This window comes from Macrobrachium rosenbergii, chromosome 47, assembly GCF_040412425.1.
Source record: "Macrobrachium rosenbergii isolate ZJJX-2024 chromosome 47, ASM4041242v1, whole genome shotgun sequence".
NCBI classification, from domain to species: Eukaryota; Metazoa; Arthropoda; class Malacostraca; order Decapoda; family Palaemonidae; genus Macrobrachium; species Macrobrachium rosenbergii.
Genome location: NC_089787.1, coordinates 10,045,046 through 10,057,408, shown reverse-complemented (window position 1 = coordinate 10,057,408; position 12,363 = coordinate 10,045,046).

Here is a 12,363-nt window from a genome sequence, read left to right as displayed (position 1 = left end):
GGGGAGAAGGGAATCAGAAGGATGGACTCGCATGCTGACGCACACGTCGGCCTATCTATTGCTATTTGAAATCGAAGCACATAACAATCCGGATTTTTTTATTGTCATTCATGAATGAGTTCCCTTTGTAAACATTCAGAGAATATTTTTGAAGATATCTCCAGATTTTATAGAATGTTATATTTATTCAGGACATAGGGAAACAATGCTGTTTTGGAATGATTTACTTTGTTTAAGGGGTTTAACTGAATATGAACGTGATATTATTCAAGATAACTTCTTTTGTTTGGTTAAAGGGAATGTTTTTTATGAGAAAATTACAAAGTTATATGCATAACTTCTAAAAGGAATTTTGTCGTATATTTACTCCTTAAAAAATACGTGAGGTGTTGGGGAAAGCTTATCTGGAAATCAGGTCATTTGAGAAACCAGCGAGTGAGCAAACGGCCGACGTTTTTGCATTTCTTTGTTCAACTTTACTTATAGGAATATCCACACGAAAAGCAGATATTATTCTTTGACTTTCAAATTCTCTCTCTCTCTCTCTCTCTCTCTCTCTGTGTGTGTGTGTGTGTGTGTCAGGTGTACAGTCTCTTTATGGGCCTGTGCCAAGTAGTAGAGGTGGTAAAACAAATGTCATAGTATGAGAGTAGCTGCGTCAGGACTGAGGGATTGTGCACATTCATTCCTTCGTGACCTTTTACCCTGACAATAAAGCTCGTCCCCGGCGTCCTTTCGACTCTCGCATGTCGCAGTCATAAACTAGAAAGACCTCATCTTCATTTCAGAACCGGTTTTCCTTACTTTAACCGCGGTGCTAGAAAGAGACTCTAGAAGAACTCCATCGTTAATCTGAAGAGGTTGCTTGTTTTCACGCAGGGAAAGGTAGAGGGTGAAAGTACCATTTGAGAGACTCCGGCATTTATTTTATTTTCCAGTGGCTTTGTTATGGTGGATAATCCTCAGTTCGTTACTGTTTGGGCTATTTAGTGGTCGGAGGGGCTATTTGGTGGTCGGAGGAGCTATTCAGGCTGAGTCAGGTGCAATAAACGTAACTCGGACTACTGCAAGGCACCATAATATCGGTTTACTTGAATAATTCTTGTCTGCAGCGAAAGTCGTACATTATCAGGTCTTCCGTCGCGCATCTTGGTAAATTCTCGAAGATCGATCCTGGTGGTGGCCGTCTTTAGATGAGTTACCGCTTTCCATAACTCATTCTGAAAACGGCAATCTCTCTCTCTCTCTCTCTCTCTCTCTCTCTCTCTCTCTCTCTCTCTCTCTCTCTCTCTGCGCAAGGTTCTTATGTTCCCATTCACCGGATTATCATAACTTCTCAGTTGATGCCTTTGTATTTTCTGTGAAAATCCTGGCGCAATCTCTCAGTCACATGGTAAACCCTTTATTTATTTTTATTTTTTAAAGTCAGAAGTTTCTGAACCAGCCATAAATCATCGAACAGACGAGCAACTTTCAATTTAGCAGGGCTATCCTGTGTTAAAACTAGTATTTTAATCATATTTGTTTAAGGGACTGTTGCTCGAATATTTTGACTTGGGTTACAAATGCATATAACTAACAAAATTTTAAAAGACACTATTTCAACTTTTTCTCCAGATATTGTTGATACATTCTTTAACTATCAAAGGAGTTTTTGTTTAGCTCTTTATCTCTAACTGTTTTAAAACAGTAGCCGTTTTTACGGACACATACTAAAATGCCTTTTTCCCTTTTTTTCTATTGCAGATTTTGCCTAAAGCAGTTAGGAGCAGAATCTAGGTGAAAATAGTGTCTTTCAAATAAGATTTTCAGTTGGTTATTTCCGTTTTTGTAACCCAAGTCAGTATTTGAGCAACAGTCCCTTAGTATTTTTACCTCAAATCCTCAAATTATTTTCCGCGTTTTGAAAAACATAATGTATTATTCAACTCAAATCAATAGTTTTGGAACCTGTGTTGTTATTCCCTGTTGATCGTTCATATATGTAAAGGAGAATGGAGATGTTTTCTCAACTTCTTAGTGAGATGCAGAGTTAAGGAAAACTCAGAGAAACGTCGATTTTATGCTTCTGTTTTATATTTCGAAAGTTCCCTGAATTATATAAAGATCACTGTGGAGCTGACTAAACTTCAATTTTGAGATTTCCAAAACCGGATGTTCTGAAAAACTCATTTAGGAAACATATGATTTTTCTTGTCGTAAATAATGCGTTCATTTGAAGACCTTCCATCAAAGATTCATCTCTCTAAACCAATTCAGAAACAAAACATTTTATCTTCTTTGCCAATGCTTTAGTTTCCATTGTTCCCATTGAGTAAATGATTAAAGAGCCAACTGATCATTAATCACTCCTGGATAAAAAGACCTTTATTCTTTCATCTTTAACATATCCTCCATCACCTCATCTTCAATTTTCCATCTATCAAACCAAGCTTTTTTACTCACTTTCTGTTATTACCTGTTTTAGAATGATCTGTAGTCATTCATCTTTTACCTGTTTTGAATGATCTGTATATTTTTTTCAAGACTCTGAGCCTAGACAAGTCCCATCCGTCGTATCATTATTTCTTTCAATGCATTTCTCATATTTTGTTTTTATATCAGGACCATAATAAAAGTGATGAGTTATGCATGAGACTTCCCGTGAGAGCTCACCATGGATTAGACCTGAGGATTCTTGTGAATAATGACAGACTCCGCAATTTTTTTTTTTTTTTTTATTTCCTTTCTCTGAATTTTAAGAAATAAGGAATTCAACTAGAAATATGAATTATTGTATTTATTTATCCTATGGTTAATGCGTTATCTTGGCTTTCTGCGTAAATGACTTGAATTGTTTGCCAATAAAATGTACATTAACAAATCACTTGTCGATCCACTTTTTAAAGGTGACTGAACTATGATTAACATAAAATAGAATTTGCAATAGGATATTGGTTTTCGTGAGTTTCATAATTAGACAATTAAAAGGAACTTTAATAATAGAAAGTTACTCTATCACATTATCAAGTTTCATTTTATAAGCGTAAATTCAAAGCTCACTGAAATAATCCTAATTGTAAAATAAAAGTTCTTTCTTTGTGAATGTTCAGTGAATTCATGTAAATAAACAGAACGAGGTTAGATAAAACAGTTTCTTCCCCTCAAAAGTATTTGAAAGGCAGTAGTTCCCTAATTTTGGAATCTTGTGGACATGAGACACAATACTTTGACTTTCCATGTCTGTGGATGAAATGTGGGAGCAACATGAAGTAGGAAGTAGTTTTTCTAACATATTTTATTCTTTTTATTTTTATGAATGTTATTGGTCTCATACATATATATTTTGTATGATTTTCCAGTTGATGCGCTGAAGGTCATCACAACAAATTTTTTACTATTTTTCTTAAGAAACACTAGTTATGTTTTGCTTCCTCATTTTCTTTTAGTCGAACCCGCATCGTTTTAATAGTTAAAATCTGCATCGTATAGTATTAATTGAAGCCGTCAATCATACACGCCTGTGTTACGGAAATGTTAATCACCCTCTCCCTCCCGCTGGTTGCAGACCATAAAAGTCAATGCAGCTAAAACCTGCATTCCTTATGAAGTATGAGTAGTTCATTTAGTTTTTCTTAGAAACATAACTTTGGAAACCACGCGTCCTAACCACACCACACCACCCGGCCCTGCCACCCTTTTCTTCGCGTTCTTTTTGCGTCATTGAAGACTGTTTTATTGTTCAAATGCTGTCTTGTGGTTCACTTATTAATAATATTGGTCACACCCTCATTATTTATTCTCTGATACACGAGGAGCTTTGTACATCTCTTCATTAATTAGAAAATTCCTCGCTCTTTCCACAATCCTTTTGTAATCATACTTTTGGATGATAACTTCCAGCTGTAATCCTAACAGGCTGCAGGAACTCATAAATATATGATATTTAATATACACATTTGACAGCTTTCGAACTTATAAGACAATGAATTTTCTTAGGGGCTCAGCAGGGGACGGGTTAATCTCCCGAATTGGACTATTCGGAGACTGTCCAGTCCTTCCGTTGCATGATCTGGAATTCTCATCCTATTTTTGTGTTCCTTTACTTATTTCTAAATATTTCTTGTGCACCAGTGAAATTGGCAGAAAATTGGGGTTCGTATTCATCACTGTAGGAAATTCTTGGCCATTTCAAGGGAAATGAGCTGGTGCAAATTGCGAAAGTGTTGTGGAAAAAGGACAGAAAGTATCCTTTTCATTCTGTCTGCCAATGGCCGTCATCTAATGATAATGAGACCAAGTATCAACTGTAGCACCAAAACTATTTCATGGGCGGCCTCGTGGATGACAGCATACACAATATAAACCCCCCTGTCCAGCTGGTGCATAAAAACATGGAAGGAAAATATTTTCTCTCAAAATGGTTCCGTTCCCACCTTCATTCACGCTGAAGCGCCTGATATTGTTTGGGGAGGAGGTCCCCAGCGTCATTCATCATGTCACATCTCCGCCGCCATCAAAGCTGGCGAGGCGGGAACTCGAAAAGCGTCCTCCACCCTCACGCCATGAGGCGTGCACAAAGGGCTCCCATGACGTGTTCCAAGAAGAACATGGAAACAAACAGGAAAAAATGAGGATTCTACCACGTGCCACATAGTTTACGAAGTCGTGGAGAAAAAGCTGAACAGACACGTGGAATGGATTAACCAACTTTATGAACATCCGAAGAAGAAAGGATGCAGCTGCGAAGGTCACATGGAGGCGACGCCCGCGGAACGAGACCTGATATCCAGGTCACAGGTCAGGAGGAGAAGTAAGACATTTACGATCGTGTGCTTATGTATACGTCTGACATGTATGTTTTTTTTTTATTATTTCGGTCCTTGAAGATGGAAGCAGACGAGCCTCTGACAGCTTGGAAATAAAAATCTCCTATTTTGAACTTTCTGCACCACTGATGCCCTCTATATATATATATATATATATATATATATATATATATATATATATATATATATATATATATATATATATATATATATGCATATATATATATCCCATCTTCTTACAGCACTCCTTCTATCTTCACCTACACTGATTTACTTCCTCAGTATTAGGGTGTGCGTCAAGTTGAGTGAATGCAGAACCCCTTTTCTATATCGGTATATATTGCAAATAAATACCCTGTGTTATTTTGTGAGTTTTTTTTTGTATTATTTTGTCCTGTTGTCAATCGTTAGTTCGGAACTTGATTTCGAACTGAAGTTTGTTAATGAATCTATTGGAGTCCGAATCTAAGAGAGAGAGAGAGAGAGAGAGAGAGAGAGAGAGAGAGAGAGAGAGAGAGAGAGAGAGAGAGAGAGAGAGATGGGGTACAAAAATGTCATTTCTATACTCTCTTTGTATTGCACATAAAAGAAATCCCCCTTATATGATTTATTGACTTGCTTAATCTATTAATTATTAGGTAACATCTGTTGAATTATGGCTACTGTAATCATTGAAAATGATAACATACCATATATGTCACTAACTGTCAGCAAACAAATTATGAAAATCTGGAACCCCGCTCGGGCAGTGAGAGTCCAGAATTCGTGAAAGATCGATGTCACCAACAGATTTTGGGAGCTGAAAAACTTATTTGTATTACATTATTGTTAAGAGAAGAAGTGATATAATTTTTAGTAAATATGATTCATCAATAAAGAATGAAGTATTTCTATATTCCCATGTCGAGTAAATTTTGCATTTAGGATAAAATCATCAAACGTAAAGAGATTATTGTAATGAAATATACCCAGAGGAAAAAAGTAAGAAACATGACGATCAAAAAGATAACGAGAGTTGAATAAAATGAAATTCTTTCTTATCAAGCTAAATGAAATGAGAGGTGATGAAGATATTTTAACAATAAAAGAATAAATAAAAACAGTTGAGTTTCTGAAAATTCCAGCGCCATCTCTTTATTGAGTTCTGCGAAACTCTTCTTCGAAAAACACCAAGAAAATTCTGTATGAGATTAAGAAATAAGATCATTTTCGTTTCATGGAAAACCGTTTCCACTTAGCTTCGAACAAAGCCTTTCCCGAGTTCAGTGCTGTTCACGTTTCCTCTTCCTCTGATTCTGCTGCAAAAGACAAATTGCAAAGAAAGATTCAGCTGAATTAGTCCAAGAAGCTCAGTTTCCGAGATAAGAACGATTTGCAACAAGTGGCTGGCGATCAAAAGGATAAGTTTAGATTTCCAGGTTTTATCAGCGCTTTGATTTAGGCATTTCATGCTGTTTTGTCTTCATGGTGAAAATGTATATTGCACTGTTTATAGTATATATAAAAACCACATGAACTTTTTTTATATTTTACTCTTCATAAATGTAATTGAACCTTAATGGTAGTTCCTTCTTTCAAATGCGCAGCTTTTTGATGAGTTGACAAGTAACAAGAGGAAATACTACTGAAAATCCCTTTATGGATATCTAGCCAGATTTTACTTGGATACAAAGAACTTATTTGCGAAAACGGTAATAACTGCGTCCGGTTCTTCCGTCCTACCTTCTTCAGACCATTGCCCTGTAACAAACCTTTATACGAATGCCTTCTATCCTATATCAATCATACCTTATGTTCAAACGTTATCCATTTCATAGGACTGAACTCTGATCATACTTTCCAGTGGTAAATGCTGCTCCATGCAAGTGCTCATTAATCTTCCTCTCTGCATTTACTTCCTTTATCACTATTTCTTCTTCTCTTTAAACTTCTTGATCATTGGCCTTTTTACAATTTTGGTTATTGGGAATAAAAACAAACATATTTGCAAAATTTTTATCATCATTGAAAAATGAGTGCTCATTTCTTCCTGCTTTGCTGTCAATATTTACTTCCCTTTTGCCCTGTATCACTACTTCTTCTTCTCTTTGGCTCTTAAGTCAGATAGGGGAAGACACATTATGGGGTAAGTTGGCACACTTATTACAATTTTGTTTAAAATTAAAAACAAAAAAGGCTCTGGAAAAAAAACAAAATATAAGAATTCTTATTACATCATCATTAAAAAAAAAATAAAACTAACATTCCTCTTTGGATCATAAAATAGGGAAAAATTGTGGTTTGAGCAGTCTTTCAACATAAGGTAACATTAAGCTTTATAAAAAAAAACCGACTTTTCCTGCTAACCCTTTCCTGCCTTAGGCAATGACCTCACTTCTGCACTTTTATTTTCAACTTCTCTTAAACCAGACGGTGAACAGACATATTTTCATCTCACCATTATGCGTATCAAACTTTCTTTCCAACAATCACGCTTCCATAAAAATATTTTTAACGTCTTCATTATTAATTTTTGAACAAAGTCAAAGTACAAAGAAATCGATGGATTGACAAAAGTGTAAAATGAAAAATGAAATTTTTATAAGAATTTGGGGAAGGTCCATGGTTTAGCAGCTTAGCTAGTATGAAATGCAACTACATCCGAATCTAAAATCAATTTTCCATCCTGAAAATGAGCAACAGAATTTCTCCATCCTGAAGTTCATTATTATTATTATTATTATTATTATTATTATTATTATTATTATTATTATTATTATCCACTCAGCCTGTACAGATCGACAGCCAATAAAAAAAAACTCCTGATATCTCTGAAGAAGAAACTACTTGAATAAGACATTATTTGATTATTATTATTATTATTATTATTATTATTATTATTATTATTATTATTATTATTATTATTATTATTTGTCTGCATTTGAAAAGGTTCCTTTTAGTTTTCTGCAAAAGAAAACTATTGAGATGGCTTTGTCTGTCCGTCCGCACTTTTTCTGTCCACCCTCAGATCTTAAAAACTACTGAGGTTAGAGGGCTGCAAATTGGTATGTTGACCATCCACCCTCCAATTATCAAACATACCAAATTCCAGCTCTCTAGCCTCAGTAGTTTTTATTTTATTTAAGGTTACAGTTAGCCATAATCGTGCGTCTGGCAACGCTGTAGGATAGGCCATTACTGGGCCGTGGCTGAACGTTTCATGGGTCGCGGCTCATGCAGTATTATACCGAGACCACCAAAAGATAGATCTATTTTCGGTGGCCTTGATTATACGCTGTACAGAAAACTCGATTGCGCCTTAGCCTCATGGAATTATATTACTAAATTAATTTTGCTGCAACACCGTTCCATCGGAGAGGTTCATCATGTTTTCAAAATGTAGTAAATTACAAAGTACAGCACTGCGAAGATATGAAAAAAATTATGCTGTTCACCTCCCTCTAGATACCTTTGGACCCAAGAAAATTGTCGCTGAAAGCTAAATGGTCGAAGTTGAAACTCTATTTCTCTCTTTAATGATAAATGTAATTATCTTAAGAACTTGGTGGAACCCATTCTAGATGAATATCCAGGAAACCGTCGAATGAATATCTCAAGGCAGACAACAGGGAGTCGGGAGTTAGTAGAAGCTGCGAAAGAGGAAAAAGAACAGAGAAGAACTCGAAGACAAAGAGAAGTTGGGGTGATATTCCTTAAGAGATTCAGTTGCATCTTCGTGGGATGAGCCTGAAAAAGTATAATGTTTTGTGAGAGGAGTTAGAGAATAAACCTTCTTTATAATTGTTAAAGTACAATAAATAACAAATATTTTGCGTGTTTTTTTTTTTTAATAAAGAACGGAATTATTTTGCAATTAAATACTATCCTGCCCTCGTTTCAACAACAGTAACTGCAGTATAAATAAATAGTTATAAATAATTTGTGAACGATTTCATAATGTCTTCTAAATGATTTATAATTAATCTGTAATCGATTTTTAAAGATTAAATCTGCTGTTCACTAATATACATGAAAGGAAAATATCACAAAAGACATCATCATCTGTGATCGACAACCAAGTAACGCTGCAATTCAACGACGCCAGCAAAATGACAGTTGAAATTAATCTGTCATTGACATGCTTGTCCTCTCTCATCCCATTTCTCCTCATCTGTTCACTGTTCTGTACAGCGAAGTAAATAACAGACACAGCACCTGATGATTGTTTGTCAGCCACTCGCCTGTTTGGAGCTCATGCGCTATAATAACATTCCGATCGCTGAAGTAAGTCACACTTGCGGATCCAAAAAAATTTCATGGGGGCGGGGCACCAATTTTCATGTTATACATACTTACATACATAAATATATGTGTATATGTATATATATATTTCTATAATAGATTTTTATTTTTTTCCCATTTTATATTTATTATTAGTTTGTCATTATTTTTCATGGGGGGGGGGGGCACATGCCCAGGTGGCCCCCGCCCCCCTGGATCCGCTAGTGGTGAGTCATCAAAATGAGTGCCGTTAGAAACCTCTGGGATATACAGTTGGGAAATACTTCCCCCTACCTGAAAGCCGCCTTCTTCTTCTTCTCTCTCTCTCTCTCTCTCTCTCTCTCCCCACAATAGCATTTATCTTTTAGTTCTATAATTAGATATGAGATCTCTCCATAAACAATACATTACTGTCCATCATAAATGGAATTAGAGATAAGTAGTTTGAAGACAATAAGCGTAAATCATGAGGTGGAATGCGCAGGAAAACTCTAAACCTTGTAATTTAATTTTCTTGATGGTGCATATTTATAATGATATCAGACCGCAAGATTTTCTTAACAAGACATTAATAACTCTGAATTATTAGTAATTTCTATCAGTTAATAATTATCGATACATATCAAGTGCAATGCATCAAGATTCTACAACCTAAACATAGACAATGATTGCGAATGCTCATTTGGATAAAAAAAAAAAAAAAAAAATGCTTCAGTTACTTTGTAAGCTGATGTCTAGATTTCCATAGTAACGAATCATAAGACACCGCATATCTTGTCAACCATGTTAATAATCGATGAAAACCTTTTGTGAAGCTCTAAGTCCTTTGACAAGGTCTTCGTTATAAGGCCATCAACATCCTTTGAGAGATTGAGAGATTCCTATGGATGGAGCGTCCTTTTAAAGGCGGATACCCTCAAAGGAGACTTAATGAGTTCCTGGGACCTACGTTATCTTGAAGTACTGTTGGGACAGAGAGCGATGTGGAAAGACACGTGGAAAGAAAGATTGTTTTTTTTTTTTTTTTTTTGTTAGAGAAACAAGGAGATGGAGGACTGATCGACCGATACACCTAGACGACTAGACTAAGGTTATGTGAAAAAGAACATGAAATGAAAGATCTCATCCTGTTGTTTAACAGCGTTGTAGCACAGTAGTAGTAAAGGCGTAGTAATGAAAAGGCTTTTTCTATTAATACAACTACCAATTAAAGTTCGTATCACTCTCCATCGAGATAAATATGACTGCTAGAGAGAAATGATGCAGTGATCCAGCATTCGCTTTCCTCTCCCTTGACCGAGCATCAAGGATTCTTGTTGTGACAGCTGGATGAAGATTTGAATTAGATGATGTTGCTGCATTCTCTGCTGTGATGATAACCGTTTTAAAGTAACGGCAATTAACCTTTACCTTGAAGCTGCATTCAGTGAGGTGAAAATCGTTCTACAATTGAGGAAAGAAACTTTTTCTTAGCGCCACAATTCCATGAAATCACTCGCTGTTAATTCAGGTGCATGACAATTCCCCTCCCCTCTCGCCCTCTCTTGGCTCTCAAGTTGCTTAAGGCGAGGGGAATAGTGGCCGGCGTTTACCTCGGAATGAGAAAGTACGCAACTGAGATGTTGGAAATGATAGAATAAAGTGATTTCAATCTCAAAAGAAAATAAAACTATGTAAGAAGCGAAAACATTCAAATAGAAAGCCACATTTTGCTTGAACCATTGATTCACGTGGTCTCATCTCTCGAGTCCTATTTTATGCGGCTGATTGATGAGACGACTGGATTTCATTGAAGAACATCCGTGTCTTGTCCGTCATTCTGCCTGCGTATCAAAATAAAGTTCTTAAGATAAAGGTAATAGAGAAAATATATAAATGTCAATTTTTCAATTATAATTTTATGAAAACACTGCCTTGATCTTTTAAATGCTTTCTAATATCCTTACCAGATTCGAAAACAAACAGATAAAGAAAGGGATTTTACCTTACTTAAAACAACGCAGAGAATTTGTCAGCCTTCAGTGGAATAAGAAGTTTTCATGATCATTTATCAGACAGAGATTTGAAACTCCACCACGAGAGCTGTATTGATGCCATGTTTTAGGAAGACATAGAAGTTCAGTCATTTCAAGTAACGTAAGCACATTCGTGCATTTTGCTACTTTTAGTTGCTTCCCTCTCAGCCTTCAGCCTTCCCAAAGTGAACGTGCAAGTTTTTTCCTTGCAAACCAAGTGACAGTGAGTCTGTCTCGCAGAATAGGCGATTGCGATGCTGTGTGCCGACCTGCTTGTCCACGGTGCCCATCCCTGATCTTCCGACGTGGAACATTCCTTCAAGATTAACACCTGAAGATTTGTGTGCCGTCGTGGCAAGATTTCATGTACTCTTAACCATTTTAGAGGCTCTATAACTACTTGTGATTATCCTCACAGTAAGGTTAATGCTACACCATAAGAGATTTTAGCATAGATCGTAATTTATTTGCTAATGGCATTATTTAAATTGTGAACTAACGTAAGAGTAGTGCCAAGGAACTGGTGATTAGCTCCTGTGTATTTTTCTCCTGATTTGTGTAATTATAATTTAATTAGTGAAGACGCTTTTCCATTAATTTCCATTGCATTTAATGTTAACATACTTCTTTTTATGTGTGTGGCCAAATCGATCAGATGTCCTTAAAACCTTGATTAGAGCTAAATATACCTTTCCCGGCCACGCCCGTGAAAAAATATACTATATCTATATATATATATATATATATATATATATATATATATATATATATATATATATATATATATATATATATATATATATATATATGTGTGTGTGTGTGTGTGTGTGTGTGTGTGTGTGACCAGTCACTGCCATGTTTGTCATTGAAGCTACTGTGTATGCAACGTCAGTCGACTCATCAGCACCTCCAAAAGGGGCGGTGGTGCCCTTCAGCATCAGGTTGTTGACGAGATTGGGCGGCAGTAGAATTATGAGGGTTCTCAATTGCCTGGAGCAGTGAGCGTTGTTCCATGGGCAATTGTCACTTTATTCATGGCCTTGCCTCCATCTCTATGATGGTTGTAGAACGTCGTTCTGTTGTCAAAATTAATGTTAATTCCTCGATGTTGGGGCGTGTTATTCTTGACGTCTGCATATGTAACACGCCGTCTGGAGAGACAGTTTCCCAAAAGGAGGCTGCTGTATCCATTGTTAGTGAGAAACCTTAACGGTTCTTCTCACCTTCTGCGGGAGTCGATTTTACGTCTGTCGTCATGTTTTCTTGGCTCCGCTCATTTC